Source organism: Canis aureus, chromosome 1, assembly GCF_053574225.1.
Source record: "Canis aureus isolate CA01 chromosome 1, VMU_Caureus_v.1.0, whole genome shotgun sequence".
NCBI lineage: Eukaryota > Metazoa > Chordata > Mammalia > Carnivora > Canidae > Canis > Canis aureus.
The window spans coordinates 104414281-104425632 of NC_135611.1; the positions used below are offsets into that span (position 1 = coordinate 104414281).

The 11352-nt window shown below is 41.5% G+C and overlaps 1 long non-coding RNA gene across 5 annotated transcripts; it reads left to right on the plus strand.

The window, feature by feature from the left end:
• The first annotated feature begins 108 nt into the window (after window positions 1–108).
• On the plus strand, window positions 109–10934 carry LOC144280469 (uncharacterized). Of its 5 annotated transcripts, XR_013348861.1 has the most exons (4): window positions 109–246; window positions 363–472; window positions 8637–8775; window positions 10796–10934. It is a non-coding gene; the product is annotated as an uncharacterized LOC144280469 (long non-coding RNA). The 5 variants fall into 5 exon arrangements; XR_013348864.1 differs by lacking the exons at window positions 8637–8775; window positions 10796–10934 and adding an exon at window positions 4417–4717; XR_013348870.1 differs by lacking the exons at window positions 8637–8775; window positions 10796–10934 and adding an exon at window positions 1214–1427.
• Window positions 10935–11352: the final 418 nt, after the last annotated feature.

Genomic DNA, 11352 nt, shown 5'->3' on the forward strand with positions numbered 1-11352 from the left:
TGTTTTCTTGTGGTCAGAAAACAATAATTCAGAATAGAAATCTAATTATGAAAACAGTGGATTTATACCCAGTTCCATCATATGTAGTTTCCATAGAAGCTGTTTCTAGGCAGCAGGCTTAACAAAGGAATGTAGAAAGGGCCCCCAGTGACACCCCCTCACCCGCCGGCTGAACACAGGCCCATCAGGGGACACATTTCAAAATATCCATATGCCCTCACTAACCAATGGGCTACCGACAAGCAGGTACAGTGACCAAACCAGGGAAAATATGCTAAGATTCCTTACCTCCTCACCTGCCCCCTTTAAACAGAGCCTCTACTCACTGCCTCCCCTCTGCTGTCCTGCCTGCTCTCTTACAGTGGATTCAACAAACTTCTAGATCATTTGACCGCAGGTGAATTCTTTTCAACTGCCACTTGACTAGCTTCAAACCAATCATCATCCCATAGGTGGGGCCCTCATCTGACTGGTAAAGACAACACATTTTGACAGTTTCTGTGTCCTGTATTAGCTGGTATAATTTTTTATTTTTATTTTAAAAATTTTTAAAGATTTCCATTACCGAGAGAGGAATGGAAGAGCAGAAGGGGAGGGAGAGAGTGATTTTTTAAAATTTTATTTATTCATGAGAGACACAGAGAGAGGCAGAGACACAGAGGGAGAAGCAGCCCCCTGCAGGGAGCCCAATGTGGGATTCGATCCTGGGACTCTAGGATCACGCCCTGGGCCAAAGGCAGATGCTCAACTGCTGAGCCACCCAGGCATCCTGAGAGAGTGATTTTCAAGCAGACTGTTGAGCTAAGAGTGAAAAGCAAGGTTCCACTCTAGGACCCTGAGATCATGACCTGATCAGAAATCAATAGGCCAACGATTTACAAACTGAGCCACCCAGGTACCCATCTGGTATTTTAATAGAGTATCTTTTCTTATTCTAAAGAGCAAGAGTGGGATCCCTGGGTGGCGCAGCGGTTTGGCGCCTGCCTTTGGCCCAGGGCCCAATCTTGGAGACCTGGGATTGAATCCCACGTCAGGCTCCCGGTGCATGGAGCCTGCTTCTCCCTCTGCCTGTGTCTCTGCCTCTCTCTCTGTGACTGTCATAAATAAATAAAAAATAAAGGGCAAGAGTCATTCCCCCAATTTTTTGAGAATTTTCAGAATTATTCTAGACTTCATATCCATCATGTTTAGTTGTGCATTTCTTACTCCTGAGCTACACAGAGCTGATAAAGCATCCAGATGGAACCTAAATGAGAAATGGTTTCCTTCACTGGTGTCCCAGAACAGACTTCATCAGCATTAGGAATGTTGGACTCGGATCCCTGGGTGGCTCAGCAGTTTGGTGCCTGCCTTTGGCCCAGGGCCTGATCTTGGAGTTCCAGGATCGAATCCCACATGGGGCTCCCTGCATGGAGCCTGCTTCTCCCTTTGCCTGTGTCTCTCATTAATAAATAAATAAAATCTTAAAAAAAAAAAAAAGGAGTGTTGGACTAGTGCCTTCTTCCCCTCTGGATCCATCACCATGGGAATATTTCAATACATTCAGGACTTTATTTCAAAATGACCACTGTTGATGACCTCCTAGAAGGCAGGTTAGAGAAAAAGGAGAGAAGGCTCAGGGATATAAGGGAGAAGGGTTCCAAAGACCTATCCTTTACTATCATTTCTGAAAAGGTGTTAAAATTAGGTGAAAACATGAGGCAGAACTTCAGAGCTAGAGGAATCAACATTTGCAATTTCTAAATGCAAGGAATTTCAAGAGAAAAAGATGACATGGCCTCTCCTGGGACAGGAGGCTTACCTGAGAACTGGCCGTTTCTTTTACCTTGTCCTTTAGATTTTTACTAGAAATGCAGAAAAGTCCCAACTTTTTAGTCCTTTGTGTCAAGAGTTATTCAGAAAACTATGAGTTCCTACTTGGAAACCAATCCTGGACTTTTCCTTCTCTGCTTCAGGGGGTCTCCCCCCTCACAGATGCCCACACATTCACCTACACCTTAGGAACCATGTGCCGCATGGACCTGACCCTCCCAGACTTACGTAGCAGAGACCCAGTTACTTCCACTGGAAGGAAAGCCTGTTCTCAATTCTCAAAATAACCAGATGCCCTCAAGTTATTCCCTGGCCTCACTTAGAATCACCTGGAGCTCTTAATTAAAAACATGCTTTTTCCACCCACACCAATTGACAGATTCTGAGGAGGAGGGCACCTGTGAGGATCCTTTTTGGTATTCCACATATGATCCTGTTGCTAGAATTTGGGAAGGTGACCAGGCAAAGCACAGTCACCATGGCTATGGTTGTTAATCATGTGAGGAACACAGGCAGAAGAAAAATTATTAAATGTATTTACTACCTACAACCCACTGACAAGTCTTTGAAACAGAGTGAGATTTCTCTAGGGACTCAATTGCCAGGATGTTAATACTTTGCTAAGGTAAAAGATAACCTTAGCCTGACCCCCAGGATCCTGTCAATGTATTTGAACATAGAAAAAATCCTATAGAAATGTCCTTTATCTATAAACGCCCCAAGATACGCATTGGCAAATATCCTCCAAGCATATGGCCTACTGATATACACCTGAAGGGTCTTATGACTAAGGTTTAATAGAGGGTAATAAATGACATTTTCCCCACAATAGTCAGCCCCCTCAAAGTCCTCAAAGTCTTGGAAACCTTGCTTCCAAAATACCTCAGAGACTTGCACTATCCCTAACCCACTCCCAACTTGAAAGTATTATATTGATGGGCCATCCTCATGACCCCAGTACAGCTCTTTTTGCCTATGGGTCCTGACCTGCGCTGCAATAAGACTACCATTTTGGACAATTAACATCTCATTAATTCTTTCATGGTTGTTGGTTCCAGACTTCACCCCACCAAACCTCATCTCTATTCTAAAACTACATCACTCCTATCACAAATATATGAGAATTCTAATTCCTCCACATTCTCACTAAAATTTGGTATTATCCTTTTTTCTTTATTTTAACCGTTCTAGAAAAAATTGACTGGTTGCTCACTGCAAACTAACTGGTCTTACTACAGTTGTCCTGGTGACTGAAATGGAACCAACTTACAAGCACCAAGTTTAACAAAAATCAAAATGGCTGCATTAATGCCTCAGTGAGGCTGCATTTGAAACTAAATAGCCTTTTCCCTCTCCCCTGCAAACCTCAACCCCTACATTCTCAGCCTTTAGTTTAAGGAACTTGGTTCCACACTGACAACATGAGAAACAGGGCTGGCAGCACAGTCACACAATTCCTGTGGAAACCTGCTAACTCCTATATTTCCCCCACAAAAACCCAGCCCTTACCTTGCAGTTTTGAAGGCCTTGACCTGCTGCAGCCTCCTCTGTTGGCAAAGCAATAAAGCTAGCTCTTTATCCCCAACTCTGTCTTCAGGTTATATTTTGGGTCTGAAGCACAGAGATCTTTTGTCGACAACAGAATGAATGTTAGGAGAGGAAAACTTGTTTTTCTTCCTCCATTCTTGATTCTTTGGCCTAATAATTAAACTGATATAAGACAGATCATTCACAAGAGAGAAAAAATTTTTATTTTATTTTTTTTATTTTTTATTTTTTATTTTTTTCAAGAGAGAAAAATTAATTTAATTATGGGAACCTCAGAGACATGAGGCTAAAAGACAGGCAGTTGACGCTTACATGACGATGTGGCTTCATGCAGGAGCCCAATGTGGGACTCGATCCCAGGATTCTTGGATCAAGCTCTGGGCAGAAGGCAGGGGCTAAACTGCTGAGCCATCCAGGGATCCCCTGTGATGCTGTGATGTAGTTTTCAATGTCAATCAGGTTGGGAGTCAATGGCCGAGAAAGAATTCTTGAGATGTCTTTGGTGCAGAAAGGTGGTTTTATTAACGCACAGGGACAGGATTCATAGGCATAGAAGCTGCACTGAGGTCATGAGGAATGGTCAATTATATACTTTCAAGTTGGGAGGAGGTTACAGATAGGGTAAGACTCTAAGGAATTTTATAAGCAAGGTTTCCAGGATCCTGATAGGGTTTGGGAAAAGGTCATTTATTACTGTGTAATAAAACCTGGGTTATGAGAACCTTTAGATGTATACTGGTGGGAAATATGTTTGGGGATGATTGCCAACAAGTATCTTGGGGGGGGGGGTAGAGATAAAGGAAGTTTCCAAATGAATTTTTATTTTTATGTGTTAAAGTAGACTTACAGGATCCTAGTGGTTGGAATAAAATTGCCTTTTGCACTTAGCAAAGCATTAACATCAAGACAGTTGAGTTCCTAGAGGAATATCACTCTGCCTATTTCAAGGACTTGTTGATGAGCTATAGATAGTAAGGAAATTTAATAATTTTTCATCTGCCTTTCTTCACATATCAGTCTGGTCTGTTCCCTTATCTCTTGTTTGCTCTGCCTTAGACTCGTTGTCTGCCAGGAATAGCTTCAGAACCCAGTCAAGAGCCTCCTTTCTCTCCCTGCCTATACTTTACCCCTTTCCTTACTCACAACCTCCCTCTGGGGCACCCATACAGAACTTCCAAGCACCTCCATAACACCTGTAGGTGGCACCATTGGGTCCGCTGGCAATCAAGAAGTGTTACAGGCTACCATGCTTCTATTTTACTGCCCTCAAGTCCTTTAAAAATCCATGGACCAGGCAGAAACTTTGGAGTTTGTTTTTGGACATGAGTCTGTCTTCTCAAGCGGCTGGCCTCCTGAGTAAAGCTAATATTTAATTACAATAAAAATCTGTACCATATGTATTGGTTTTTTGAGTGACTGGCAGCTGAATTTGGGTTTTTGGGTACAAAATTGTGGGATCCTTACCACAATGGTAAGAAAGAATTCTGGAGATATTTCATGGTTCAACTTATTAAGTTTATTCAAGTAGCAGAGGGACAAGATTCATGCTCAGAAGAGCTACACTTTTATTTTTTAAATTTTATTTCTCAGGATTTTATGTATTTGAAAGAGTGGGGGGAAGGGGCAGAAGGAGAGGGAGAGGGAGAAGCAGGCTCTCCTCTGAGCAAGGAGCCTCATACAGGGCTCCATCCCAGGACCCTGAGACAAGAACCCAGTCTAAGTCGGGCACTAAAGTGAGTAAGCCACCCAGGCACCCCAAAAGATATATTTTTAATGTTTGAAGCTGGTGGTTATGCACTTAGTACTCAAGGGGGTGGGTCGTTCAGGGAGTATTAGATCATAAATATTTCCTCAAATCTTTTTTTTCCCCCAAAGATTTATTTATATTAGATAGAAAGACAGAGAGTGCAGGTAGGGGTTTAGGCAGAGGGAGAGAGAATCATTTTTTTTTTAAATGAGAATTTTTTAAAAAAAACTTATGATAGACATAGAGAGGAAGAGAGAGGCAGAGACACAGGCAGAGGGATAAGCAGGCTCCATGCCAGGACCCCGACACGGGACTTGATCCCAGGACTCCAGGATCGCACCCTGGGCCAAAGGCAGGCGCTAAACTGCTGAGCCACCCAGGGATCCCTAGGGAGAGAGAATCTTAAGCAGACTCTGCACTGAGGTGGTAGCCTGATGTAAGGCTTGATTTTCATGATCCCGAGATCATGACCTGAGCCTAAATTATGAGTCAGTCGCTTAACCAACTGAGACACCCAGGCACCCCTCCTCAAAGTTCTACACCTAAAACTAATTTTTTTTTTTTTTTAAGATTCTACCCATTCATTCATGAGAGACAGAGAGAGAGAGAGAGAGAGAGAGAGAGGCAGAAACATAAACAGAGAGAGAAGCAGGCTCCATGCAGGGAGCCTGATGTGGGACTTGATTCCAGGTCTCCAGGATCACGCCCTGGACTGAATGCAGATGCTCAGCCACTGAGCCTGAAACTACTTTTGAAAAATGTCTATGGTGCTTATCAGTCAGCTCAATATTAACTATTTATGAGAGGTGAAGGAAGTCATGAGACCCTTTAAAGATATAGCAGCCAGCACTTACTGGATCCTTATCAAAACTATGCAGGCTACAGGTCAGCTTTCTGAACTAAAAATAAACATTTTCTGTTTCTATCTCTCATCATTTCAGGATTAACCAATTGTCTCTTAATTTTTTTTTGTAATTTCAAGTTTTTATCTAAATTCCAGTTAGTTAACATATAATGTAGTATTAGTTTCAAAAGTAGAATTTAGTGATTCATCACTTACATACAACACCCACTGTTGGTCACCACAAGTGACCTCCTTCATACCCATCACCCATTTCATCCAGCCCCTACCCATTCCCCTCCAACAATCTTGAGTTTGTTTTCTACAGTTAACACTCTCTTTTGTGGTTTATCTAGATGTCTTGTTTTTTTCCTTATGTTCATCTGTTTCATTTCTTAAATTCCACATGTGAGTGAACTCATAAAGTATTTGTCTTTATTTGACTGAATTCACTTTGCATAATATACTACCTCCATTCACAGCATTGCAAATGGCAAAATTTCATTATTTTTTATACCCAAGTAATATTCCATTATATATATCAGTCCTTAAATTTTTAAAGTTGTTTAAGGATGAAGGACTCATCTTCTATACCTTCTTCATGGTGATAGGTGTTGTACAGATGTCCCTACCTATGGACAATATTGGTCACTATCTGCCTCTACGTGTAACCATTATAGAAGGCCATTGTTTATAGAGTCCAGAGGGGATATTGTAGTGAATTTGTTTTGAGTAGTAAGCACCATCTGTTCACAGCAGGAAGCAGTCAGGAACTGCTTGCATATATCTGAACAACAGAAGGAAATAAAGCAAAGTAGAGAACAAATTACAACTATTATTATAATGAACAATCAGAAGAACAATGAGAAGACCCTTTCCAGTGATCATAGTCTACCTTTCCACCAGAAATTTAATCAATCAGTAAGTGACAACATAGAGGTAAATCCAGAAACAGATGCTTAATGAGAGAGAACAAACTGATGGTTACCAGTGGGAAGATGGGTGGATGGAAGGGTTAAATAGGGGTTGGGAATTAAGGACTGCACTTGGGATCCCTGGGTGGCGCAGCGGTTTGGCGCCTGCTTTTGGCCCAGGGCGCGATCCTGGAGACCCGGGATCGAATCCCACGTTGGGCTCCCGGTGCATGGAGCCTGCTTCTCCCTCTGCCTGTGTCTCTGCCTCTCTCTCTCTCTCTCTCTGTGTGTGACTATCATAAAAAAATAAAATAAAAAAAAAAATTTAAGGACTGCACTTGTCCTGATGAGCTCTGGGTGACATATGGAGTTTGTGGAATCACTATATTGTACACCTGAAACTAAGAAAACACTTTATGAACTAATTGGAATGAAAATAAAATATTAAAAAGTTAGAGTGCCTGGGTGGCTGAGTTTGTTAAGCGTCTGACTATTTGGGCTGACTCATAATCTCTTAAGGTGGAACCCCTCCCTGGTCAGGCTCCTGGCCCAGTGAGGAGTCTGGTGAAGATTCTCTCCCTCTCCCTTTGCTGCTATCTTCCCCCCACCCCCACACACATGCTCTCCTGCTGCCTATTAAAAATATTTTTTAAAGCAATTTTTTTTATTTTTTAAAAGGTTTCATTTGTTTATTTGAGAGAGAGAGAGAGAGAGAGAGAGAGAGAGAGCACAAGCTGGGGGAGGGGCAGAGGAAATAGCAGACACCCGGCTGAGAGGGGAGCATGACTTGGTGCTCTATCCCTTAGATCATGACCCAGTCAAAGGCAGATGCCTAACCAATTGAACCACCCAGGTGCCCCCCAACTGTTCTATTTTAAAGGTACAAAATAAAATTTAGAATTAAACTGACATGAACCAAAAGTAAATAAATTAATTAAAAGATTAGTTTAAGGGACGCCTGGGTGGCTCAGTGGTTGAGCCACCTTTATTTTTTTTATTTTTATTTTTTTTTTAATTTTTATTTATTTATGATAGTCACACAGAGAGAGAGAGAGGCAGAGACACAGGCAGAGGGAGAAGCAGGCTCCATGCACCGGGAGCCCGACGTGGGATTCGATCCTGGGTCTCCAGGATCGTGCCCTGGGCCAAAGGCAGGCGCTAAACCGCTGCGCCACCCAGGGATCCCAAGCCACCTTTAATTTAGGGTGTGATCCCAGAGTCCTGGGATTGAGTCCCATGTTGGGCTCCCAGGAAGGAGCCTGCTTCTCCCTCTGCTTGCGTCTCTGCCTCTTTCTGTGTGTCTCTCATGAATAAATAAAAAAACAAAATTAAAAAAAAAAAAGGTTAATTTAAAACTGAGTTAAGGACATGTGGGTCTAGGTAGGGAGAGACAGGTAGTGGGCTATAGGATCAGGCTCACAAAAATTCCAAAAATGCAGAGGTAAAAGGAAACTAGAGATAAGGAAAGAAACCAGACCATCCTATCCTAGGTGTCAGAGGTGGGGTCTTGTGATAACAGCTACTTGTGACCAACAAAGAATTACTGGTCTAAAAAAGTAAACCATTGAAGGAGTTATCACTAGTCCTTACTCAATGATGATATCAATAGAGATGTTAAAAAGGATTTAGGTTCCCTGGTTGGTTTTCAATAAAAGAAAGCCTGCAAGCCACAGCAACTCTGTTGGGAAACCTCTCACTCCTGAGAGCTTTTTCTGTATCCTCGCTTAATGCTTAATAAACTTTATCACTTTACTCACTCTCCTTTGTCTACAAGATTCATTCTTCGACTCCAAGAGACAACCTAGCTCTCCTGCTTCAAAATGACTGTGCAGATCAAAAACTTAGCTTTAAGAAGACTATGAAGGAAAAAGTGAAATGACTCGAGTATGGTGCTGGCTGGATGACTTCTCTTGGTAAATAATTTTACATGTAATGACACCAGAGAAATTTCTTATTACTTGGTTGGAGTTTCATCATAAATTCATCTTTGTAAGAGTGAATCCTCTTCTGGTTATAATAGTTTACAGAATGTGAGAGGCTTTGTGGTTCTGTTTCTATACCTGTGTTGTTTTGGCTAGCAATGGGAAACGGTGTGTTGTTTTGTTTTGTTTTGTTTTGTTTTAAAGATTTTATTTATTTATCCATGACAGAGAGAGAGAGAGAGAGAGAGAGAGAGAGGCAGAGGGAGAAGCAGGCTCCATGCAGGGAGCCAGAAGTGGGACTTGATCCTGGAACTCCAGGATCAGGCCCTGGGCTGTAGGCAGATGCTTAACTGCTGAGCCACCCAGGCATCCCTGGTCCTGGAATATTTGTGAAGAACATTTCATGTTTAGGTCCCATTTCGATGCTCCATATAGACCAGGATTAAGAAAACATACAGGGGCACTGGCTGGCTGGGTCAGGAGAGCATGCATCTATTGATCCTAGGGTTGTAAATTGGGTATACAAATTATTTTTTAAAATGTACAAATAAACAGGATGAATATGTAACCCAGAATAACTCAGAAAGTTGTGAAAAATAAAAAGCCCTATTATCTAAAATATGACAGATTTGGGACACCTGGGTAGCTCTAAGGTTGGGTGCCTGCCTTTGGCCCAGGGCATGATCCCGGAGTCCCAGGATCCAGTCCCTCATCAGGCTTCCTGCATGGAGCCTGCTTCTCCTGCCTATGTCTCTGCCTCTGTCTCTCTCTCTCTTAAATAAAACATTTAAAAAATAGAATATGACAGATTTATTGTTTTTTTTTTTTTTAAGATTTTATTTATTTATTCATGAGAGACACACAGAGAGAGAGGCAGAGACACAGGCAGAGGGAGAAGCAGGCTCCATGCAGGGAGCCTGAAATGGGACTCCAAGATCATGCCCTGGGTCTAAGCGCAGGTGCTAAACCACTGAGCCACCCAGGGATCCCCCAGATTTACTGTTTAAAATGCATTGAAGATCACAGGACATGGAAGGTTTATGTGGCCTGAAATTTGCATATGTTTACCATCTTCTCATAATTAGATTCATATTCTGATTTACTTTTTTGAGGGTGATAACACAGCAGTCATAATGTGTCCTTTGACATTCCTCAGGCAGCTGATATCAGTTTGTGTTATTACACAAATTGATGTTAAGTTTGTTTATAGGGTTTGCTGCTGTCTGCCAAATCCCCCCTCTATAAAGTGAAAAAAAGTAAGTATTTTTCACTCTGAGGGAAGAAGAGTTCCCTCTTCTTTTCAAGGTTCCTCTAGCTGGATTAAATCAATTTGACATGAAACAGATCAACTGGAGAAAAGGAAATTTAGTTTTGTGTGTAAGGCAAATTCATACAGATATGAAATTCCAAAGACAGTGAAGCTACATGAATTTTTAAAAAGATTTTATTTATTTACTTGAGAGAGAAACAGAGACAGAGACAGAGAGCAGGAGGAGAGGCACAGGGAGAGGGAGAAAGAGAATATCAAGTAGACTCTGCTCTGAGTACAAAGCCTGATGTAGGGATCAACCTTACAACCCTGAGGTCATGACCTGAGCCGAAATCAAGCATCAGACACCCAACGAACTGAGCTGCCCAGTTTATCTGAGCTAACAAGAGGGGTAGCAGGAAGGTGAGAGGAGATGGTTAGAAAACAAATGTCCTTTTATGCAGGTAAGTGTCTTTGGTAAAGAGGAATTTCTATTAATATCCCTCTTCCTGGTACAGGCTCTCCTTTCAATGGAAATTTAGGCAGTTGAAGGGCACATAAGGAGCTTTTCCTGAATCTTCCTGAATCTGGGTATTGATTGCTTTTCACCTAAAATAATCTTCCTGCCATAGTGATCTAACTTGAAGTGGTCTACCCTTGGCTCTTACACCCCTTTATCATTCATAGATCTTAGAGGGCTTTACTGAAAGGTGTGCAGAAAACTTCACATGTTAAAATCTGGAAATTCCATTTTCTTCTCAGTTTCACTTTGCTTCTAGTTTGCCTGGGAAAATGAAAGGTCTCACCTTTGTGAACCGGAGATACCAGCTTTTGTGATCAGAAGTTCTAAATCAGGTTTCCATCCTGTAAGTTTCTATTCTATAGCACAGTCATGTCACAGACATACTCTTCTTTGTACTTCTCTGTATTTTCAGAAAAATAAAATAAGAATCTCATTAGTAACATGTTTGTTGAAAGTTAATAATAAGAAACCTCACTAAAATAGAGTCAGGAGGTTTGGCAGACCTCATGGTCAATTGTGGACCAACAGGAAGAGATGGACTTGACCTGACATGAAGCTGACTTCATTTAGGTGTACTACTCTACTATCTCAGCCTTTGGAGGAGACATTTTGCTTATTCCCCTAACCCCACCCCTGGGGAAACACCTCAGCTAATGAAAAACCACAATACTTCAAACTCCCAGTTTACTCCAGTGGACTTTTATTTTATTTATTTATTTGTTTGTTTATTTATTTATTTAAAATCCTAAAGAGAATTTTATTTATTTATTTTTTTAAAGATTTTATTTATTTATTC